A 9,645-nucleotide genomic window follows, 5' to 3' on the forward strand; every position below is an offset into this window, starting at 1 on the left:
ATTTTCATCAATGAAGGCAAGCTGAGTTTTATTCAGAAAATAAATGAGTTTTATCTCATCTATCTTAGTGAGAGTGATTCTCCTAAGTTCTTGAGTAATTCAAAAATTCCAGAGTTTTATCAAACTTCCTTTATCCCTTTGTGTGTTTAAACTCTTAGGCTTATCTTCCATTCTTAGAAGTGTGATGTCTATCAATTTCCACTCCATCTTCTTATATGTTTCCACTTTCTGGTTTTAAATAATTTCTCAAATTTCTTGGTTATTAGCATTCCAACGTAGAAAGATCAGTAAAACGAATCGAACCCTTTGGATTCACATCATTTAGTATTCAGGGGTTGGCTATGTAGATTTGGTATAGGAATGGAAGTTTATTATACAAGCTGTTTAACTGAAGGCCACCCATGTTTAGTTGAATTCGATTACGAAAGCGAAAATAATGTTGTGAGCCAAAGATTGGTGGAGAAACTCCAGTTACCAACAACCTTTCATCTGAATCAAGCATGGATCAAATTCAGTACATGGCAATGTGTGAAAGAAGTATTATGTGATATTGCTCCCATGGACTCTTGTCATCTTCTTTTGGGATGGGCACGGCTTCGTTTTAAAACACATCATCTTGTTGAACGTTCCCTTTATTTGAGACATGAGGGACGTCAAAAGGAATAGAAGTTTATGACACCAAGACAAGTCAGTAAGGATCAACGTAGGTTGAAGGAGAAAACTGAAAAAGAAAGAATAGAAAAAGAAGTAATATAAACTGCAGAAGGAAGGGAAAATAAAGAAAAAGAAATGGAACTAGAGAAAGTTTATTCGTCAATCTGTTTTCTTCTACAGTTTGTGATGTCATTCTACAAGAACAAAAGGATAAGCATGTGAAGGAAACACACCAACTTCCATGTTTGAAAAGGAAACTTGTTCATAGTGCTTTATCATGCATTTGGTCTGTCGATAAGAAGCAGATTCGTCAAACACAATGCATGGGATTATATATCAAGGTGGGGTACTGTTGCTAAGAAATGTTATCGACGGATTGCAACCATTCGAAAGTAAAATATATCAAGTTGAATTTGATTCTGGAGGAAGAGAATTAGTTTCAACTTGTGAAAAAATAAAAGTCCTTCACAAGATCATAATAAACTTACATTAAAACTAGTGTCTTAAGATTCGAGACAAATCTTCTCGAAGAAGGAGGGTATGATGTGAATTGTATATGGGTCAAATGGAAGATGAGTGATGCACCGTGTTCATGCAGTTTCTTATATTTAAATAAGGGCCCAGTGCTTTGTAAAATTGGCTGACCAAATTGTGTTTTGGCTTAACCAATTAATTGGCTTTAGTTTTGCTTTATTTTCAAGTTGAAATAGGGGTCCGTATGCCAAATAAAGAACCAACCTTTGGAATATCAAGAGGACCTTTGCTGAAAGTTTGTGGATGAATTTTGGTAGCCTTAAATTCAGTTACAATCAACCATTAAGAAGCGGATCATTATTAGCTTGAGTGGATTTATTAATGAATAGCTTTAAGTGGGTTGTAATTGAAATTTATGTGTCTTTTGTAATTCTGATGCTTAAAGCTCCTATATAAGTTGAACCATTTTCATCAATGAAGGCAAGCTGAGTTTTATTCAGAAAATAAATGAGTTTTATCTCATCTATCTTAGTGAGAGTGATTCTCCTAAGTTCTTGAGTGATTCAAGAATCCATGAGTTTAATCAAAGGTCCTTTATCCCTTTGTGTGTTTCAACTATTAGGCTTATCTTCTATTCTTGGAAGTGTGATGTGTATCAATTTCCGTTGCATCTTCTTTTATGTTTCCATATTCTCGTTTTAAATAATTTCTCAAATTTCTTGCTTGTTAGCATTCGAACAATGATAGATCAGTGAAACAAATCGAACCCTGTGTATTCACATAATTTGGTATTCAGAGCCTGGCTATCTAGATTTGGAATAGGAAAGGAAGTTTATTATACAAAGTGTTTAACCGAAGGCCATCCATGTTTAGTTGCATTCGACTACGGAAGCGAAAACGATTTTGTGAGCCAAAGATTGGTGGAGAAACTCCAGTTACATACAACCTTTCATCTGAATCAAGCATGGATCAAATTCAGTACATGGAAATGTGTGAAAGAAGTATTATGTGATATTGCTCCCATGGACTCTTGTCATCTTCTTTTGGGATGGCCATGGCTTCGTTTTACAACCTTCCATCTTGATGAACGATCCCTTTATTTGATGCATGAGGGACATCAAAAGAAGTAGAAGTTTATGACACCAAGACAAGTCAGTAAGGATCAAGGTAGGCTGAAGGAGAAAACAGAAAAAGAAAGAACAGAAAAAGAAGTAATATAAACTGTAGAAGAAAGGGAAAATAAAGAAAAAGAAATGGAACTAGAGAAAGTTTATTCGTCAATGTTTATTCTTCTACAGTTTGTGATGTCATTTTACAAGAACAAAAGGATAAGCATGTGAAGGAAGCACACCAACTTCCATGTTTGAAAAGGAAGCTTGTTCATAGTGCTTTATTTTGGATTTGGTTCGTCGATAAGAAGCAGATTCGTCAAACATAATGCATGGACTTATATATCAAGGTAGGGAACTGTTGCCAAGAAATGTTATCGACGGATTGCAACCATTAGAAAGTAACAAATATCAAGTTAAATTTGATCCTGGAAGAAGAGAATTAGTTTCAACTGTGAAAAAATAAAAGTCCTTCACAAGATCATAATAAACTTACATTAAAACTAGTGTCTTAAGATTCGGGACAAATCTTATCGAAGAAGGACGATATGATGTGAATTGCATATGGGTCAAATGGAGGATGACTAATGCGCCGTGTTGATGCAGTTTCTTTTATTTAGACAACGTCCTAATGCTTTGTAAAATTGGCTGACCAAATTGTGTTTGTGCTTAACCAATTAATGGGCTTTAGTTTTGCTTTATCTTCAAGTTGAAGTAAGGGTCCATATTCCAAATAAAGAACCAACCTTTGGAATATCAAGAGGACCTTTGCTGAAAGTTTGTGGATGACTTTTGGTAGCCTTAAATTCAGTTACAATCAACCATTAAGAAGCAGATCATTATTAGCTTGAGTGGATTTATTAATTAATAGCTTTAAGTGGGTTGTAATTGAAATTTATGTGTCTTTTGTAATTCTGATGCTTAAAGCTCCAATATAAGTGGAACAATTTTCATCAATGAAGGCAAGCTGAGTTTTATTCAGAAAATAAATGAGTTTTAACTCATCTATCTTAGTGAGAGTGATTCTCCTAAGTTCTTGAGTGATTCAAGAATCCATGAGTTTAATCAAAGGTCCTTTATCCCTTTGTGTGTTTCAACTATTACGCTTATCTTCCATTCTTGGAAGTGTGATGTGTATCAATTTCCGTTGCATCTTCTTTTATGTTTCCATATTCTCGTTTTAAATAATTTCTCAAATTTCTTGCTTGTTAGCATTCCAACAATGATAGATCAGTTAAACGAATCGAACCTTGTGGATTCACATAATTTTCTATTTATAGACTGGCTATCTAGATTTGGAATAGGAAAGGAAGTTTATTATACAAAGTGTTTAACCGAAGCCCATCCATGTTTAGTTGCATTCGATTACAGAAGCGAAAACAATGTTGTGAGCCAACGATTGGTGGAGAAACTCCATTTACCAGCAACCTTTCATCTGGATCAAGCGTGGATCAAATTCAGTACATGGCATTGTGTGAAAGCAGTATTATGTGATATTGCTCCCATGGACTCTTGTCATCTTCTTTTGGGATGGGCATGGCTTCGTTTTAAAACACTCCATCTTGATGAACGTTCCCTTTATTTGAGGCATGCAGCACATCAAATGAAGTAGAAATTTATGACACCAAGACAAGTCAGTAAGGATCAACGTAGGCTGAAGGAGAAAAAAGAAAAAGAAAGAATAGAAAAAGAAGTAATATAAACTGCAGAAGGAAGGGAAAATAAAGAAAAAGAAATGGAACTAGAGAAAGTTTATTCGTCAATGTTTTTTCTTCTACAGTTTGTGATGTCATTTTACAGGAACAAAAGGATAAGGATGTGAATGAAACACACCAACTTTCATGTTTAAAAAGGAAGCTTGTTCATAGTGATTTATTATGCATTTGGTCCGTCGATAAGAAGCAAATTCGTCAAACACAATGCATGGAAGTATTTATTGTTACATATGAAGGTGGGGTACTGTTGCCAATAAATGTTATCGACGGATTGCAACCATTGAAAAGTAACAAATATCAAGTTGAATTTGCTCTTGGAAGAAGAGAATTAATTTCAACATGTGGAAAAATAAAAGTCCTTCACAAGATCATAATCAACTTACATTAAAACTAGTGTCTTAAGATTCGGGACAAATGTTCTCGAAGAAGGAGGGTATGATGTGAATTGCATATGGGTCAAATGGAGGATGACTAATGCACCGTGTTGATGCAGTTTCTTTTATTTAAACAAGGGCCCAATGCTTTGTAAAATTGGCTGACCAACTTGTGTTTGTGCTTAACCAATTAATGGGCTTTAGTTTTGCTTTATCTTCAAGTTGAAATAAGGGTCCATATGCCAACTAAAGAACCAACCTTTGGAATATCAAGAGGACCTTTGCTGAAAGTTTGTGGATGACTTTTGGTAGCCTTAAATTCAGTTCCAATCAACCATTAAGAAGCGGATCATTCTTAGCTTGAGTGGATTTATTAATTAATAGCTTTAACTGGGTTGTAATTGAAATTTATGTGTCTTTTGTAATTCTGATGCTTAAAGCTCCTATATAAGTTGAACCATTTTCATCAATGAAGGCAAGCTGAGTTTTATTCAGAAAATAAACGAGTTTTATCTCATCTATCTTAGTGAGAGTGATTCTCCTAAGTTCTTGAGTGATTCAAGAATCCTCGAGTTTTATCAAAGTTCCTGAATCCCTTTGTGTGTTTAAACTCTTGGGCTTATCTTCCATTCTTGGAAGTGTGATGTATATCAATTTCCGCTCCATCTTCTTATATGTTTCCACTTTCACGTTTTAAATAATTTCTCAAATTTCGTGGCTTATTAGCATTCCAACCTTGAAAGCTCAGTAAAACGAATCGAACACTTTGGATTCACATCATTTGGTATTCAGAGCCTGGCTATGTAGATTTGGTATAGGAATGGAAGTTTATTACACAAGGTGTTTAACCGAAGGACACCCATGTTTAGTTGTATTCGATTACGAAAGCGAAAACAATGTTGTGAGCCAAAGATTGGTGGAGAAACTCCAGTTTCCAACAACCTTTCATCTGAATCAAGCATGGATCAAATTCAGTACAAGGCAATGTGTGAAAGAAGTATTATGTGATATTGCTCCCATGGACTCTTGTCATCTTCTCTTGGGATGGGCATGGCTTCGTTTTAAAACACTCCATCTTGATGAACGTTCCCTTTATTTGAGGCATGAGGGACATCAAAAGAAGTAGAAATTTATGACACCAAGACAAATCAGCAAGAAAGAACGTAGGCTGAAGGAGAAAACAGAAAAAGAAAGAATAGAAAAAGAAGTAATATAAACTGCAGAAGGAAGGGAAAATAAAGAAAAAGAAATGGAACTAGAGAAAGTTTATTCGTTAATGTTTTTTCTTCTACAGTTTGTGATGTCATTTTACAGGAACAAAAGGATAAGCATGTGAATGAAACATACTAACTTCCATGTTTGAAAAGGAAGCTTGTCCATAGTGCTTTATTATTCATTTGGTTCGTCGATAAGAAGCAAATTCGTCAAACACAATGCACGAAATTATTTATTGTTACATATCAAGGTGGGGTACTGTTGCCAAGAAGTGGTATCGATGGTTTGCAACAATTGGAAAGTAACAAATATGAAGTTGAATTTGATCCTGGAACAAGAGAATTAGTTTCAACTTGTGAAAAAATAAAAGTCCTTCACAAGATCATAATAAACTTATATTAAAACTAGTGTCTTAAGATTCAGGACAAATCATCTCGAAGAAGGAGGGTGTGATGTGAATTGCATATGGGTCAAATGGAGGATGACTAATGCGCCCTGTTGATGCAGTTTCTTTCATTTAAAATAAGGGCCCAATGCTTTGTAAAATTGGCTGACCAAATTGTGTTTTGGCTTAACCAATTAATGGGCTTTAGTTTTGCTTTATTTTCAAGTTGAAATAAGGGTCCATATATGCCAACTTAAGAACCAACCTTTGGAAGATCAAGAGGACCTATGCTGAAAGTTTGTGGATGACTGTTGGTAGCCTTAAATTCAGTTACAATCAACCATTAAGTAGCGGATCATTACCAGCTTGAGTGGATCATTAATTAATAGCTTTAAGTGGGTTGTAATTGAAATTTATGTGTCTTTTGTAATTCTGATGCTTAAAGCTCCTATATAAGTTGAACCATTTTCATCAATGAAGGCAAGCTGAGTTTTATTCAGAAAATAAACGAGTTTTATCTCATCTATCTTAGTGAGAGTGATTCTCCTAAGTTCTTGAGTGATTCAAGAATCCTCGAGTTTTATCAAAGTTCCTTTATCCCTTTGTGTGTTTAAACTCTTGGGCTTATCTTCCATTCTTGGAAGTGTGATGTATATCAATTTCCGCTCCATCTTCTTATATGTTTCCACTTTCACGTTTTAAATAATTTCTCAAATTTCTGGCTTATTAGCATTCCAACCTTGAAAGCTCAGTAAAACGAATCGAACACTTTGGATTCACATCATTTGGTATCAGAGCCTGGCTATGTAGATTTGGTATAGGAATGGAAGTTTATTACACAAGGTGTTTAACCGAAGGACACCCATGTTTAGTTGTATTCGATTACGAAAGCGAAAACAATGTTGTGAGCCAAAGATTGGTGGAGAAACTCCAGTTTCCAACAACCTTTCATCTGAATCAAGCATGGATCAAATTCAGTACAAGGCAATGTGTGAAAGAAGTATTATGTGATATTGCTCCCATGGACTCTTGTCATCTTCTCTTGGGATGGGCATGGCTTCGTTTTAAAACACTCCATCTTGATGAACGTTCCCTTTATTTGAGGCATGAGGGACATCAAAAGAAGTAGAAATTTATGACACCAAGACAAATCAGCAAGAAAGAACGTAGGCTGAAGGAGAAAACAGAAAAAGAAAGAATAGAAAAAGAAGTAATATAAACTGCAGAAGGAAGGGAAAATAAAGAAAAAGAAATGGAACTAGAGAAAGTTTATTCGTTAATGTTTTTTCTTCTACAGTTTGTGATGTCATTTTACAGGAACAAAAGGATAAGCATGTGAATGAAACATACTAACTTCCATGTTTGAAAAGGAAGCTTGTCCATAGTGCTTTATTATTCATTTGGTTCGTCGATAAGAAGCAAATTCGTCAAACACAATGCACGAAATTATTTATTGTTACATATCAAGGTGGGGTACTGTTGCCAAGAAGTGGTATCGATGGTTTGCAACAATTGGAAAGTAACAAATATGAAGTTGAATTTGATCCTGGAACAAGAGAATTAGTTTCAACTTGTGAAAAAATAAAAGTCCTTCACAAGATCATAATAAACTTATATTAAAACTAGTGTCTTAAGATTCAGGACAAATCATCTCGAAGAAGGAGGGTGTGATGTGAATTGCATATGGGTCAAATGGAGGATGACTAATGCGCCCTGTTGATGCAGTTTCTTTCATTTAAAATAAGGGCCCAATGCTTTGTAAAATTGGCTGACCAAATTGTGTTTTGGCTTAACCAATTAATGGGCTTTAGTTTTGCTTTATTTTCAAGTTGAAATAAGGGTCCATATATGCCAACTTAAGAACCAACCTTTGGAAGATCAAGAGGACCTATGCTGAAAGTTTGTGGATGACTGTTGGTAGCCTTAAATTCAGTTACAATCAACCATTAAGTAGCGGATCATTACCAGCTTGAGTGGATCATTAATTAATAGCTTTAAGTGGGTTGTAATTGAAATTTATGTGTCTTTTGTAATTCTGATGCTTAAAGCTCCTATATAAGTTGAACCATTTTCATCAATGAAGGCAAGCTGAGTTTTATTCAGAAAATAAACGAGTTTTATCTCATCTATCTTAGTGAGAGTGATTCTCCTAAGTTCTTGAGTGATTCAAGAATCCTCGAGTTTTATCAAAGTTCCTTTATCCCTTTGTGTGTTTAAACTCTTGGGCTTATCTTCCATTCTTGGAAGTGTGATGTATATCAATTTCCGCTCCATCTTCTTATATGTTTCCACTTTCACGTTTTAAATAATTTCTCAAATTTCTGGCTTATTAGCATTCCAACCTTGAAAGCTCAGTAAAACGAATCGAACACTTTGGATTCACATCATTTGGTATCAGAGCCTGGCTATGTAGATTTGGTATAGGAATGGAAGTTTATTACACAAGGTGTTTAACCGAAGGACACCCATGTTTAGTTGTATTCGATTACGAAAGCGAAAACAATGTTGTGAGCCAAAGATTGGTGGAGAAACTCCAGTTTCCAACAACCTTTCATCTGAATCAAGCATGGATCAAATTCAGTACAAGGCAATGTGTGAAAGAAGTATTATGTGATATTGCTCCCATGGACTCTTGTCATCTTCTCTTGGGATGGGCATGGCTTCGTTTTAAAACACTCCATCTTGATGAACGTTCCCTTTATTTGAGGCATGAGGGACATCAAAAGAAGTAGAAATTTATGACACCAAGACAAATCAGCAAGAAAGAACGTAGGCTGAAGGAGAAAACAGAAAAAGAAAGAATAGAAAAAGAAGTAATATAAACTGCCGAAGGAAGGGAAAATAAAGAAAAAGAAATGGAACTAGAGAAAGTTTATTCGTTAATGTTTTTTCTTCTACAGTTTGTGATGTCATTTTACAGGAACAAAAGGATAAGCATGTGAATGAAACATATTAACTTCCATGTTTGAAAAGGAAGCTTGTCCATAGTGCTTTATTATGCATTTGGTTCGTCGATAAGAAGCAAATTCGTCAAACACAATGCACGAAATTATTTATTGTTACATATCAAGGTGGGGTACTGTTGCCAAGAAATGGTATCGATGGTTTGCAACAATTGGAAAGTAACAAATATGAAGTTGAATTTGATCCTGGAACAAGAGAATTAGTTTCAACTTGTGAAAAAATAAAAGTCCTTCACAAGATCATAATAAACTTATATTAAAACTAGTGTCTTAAGATTCAGGACAAATCATCTCGAAGAAGGAGGGTGTGATGTGAATTGCATATGGGTCAAATGGAGGATGACTAATGCGCCCTGTTGATGCAGTTTCTTTCATTTAAAATAAGGGCCCAATGCTTTGTAAAATTGGCTGACCAAATTGTGTTTTGGCTTAACCAATTAATGGGCTTTAGTTTTGCTTTATTTTCAAGTTGAAATAAGGGTCCATATATGCCAACTTAAGAACCAACCTTTGGAAGATCAAGAGGACCTATGCTGAAAGTTTGTGGATGACTGTTGGTAGCCTTAAATTCAGTTACAATCAACCATTAAGTAGCGGATCATTACCAGCTTGAGTGGATCATTAATTAATAGCTTTAAGTGGGTTGTAATTGAAATTTATGTGTCTTTTGTAATTCTGATGCTTAAAGCTCCTATATAAGTTGAACCATTTTCATCAATGAAGGCAAGCTGAGTTTTATTCAGAAAATAAACGAGT

This window comes from Vigna unguiculata, chromosome 2, assembly GCF_037176805.1.
Source record: "Vigna unguiculata cultivar grain cowpea cultivar isolate G323 ecotype 2 chromosome 2, ASM3717680v1, whole genome shotgun sequence".
Taxonomy (NCBI): Eukaryota; Viridiplantae; Streptophyta; class Magnoliopsida; order Fabales; family Fabaceae; genus Vigna; species Vigna unguiculata.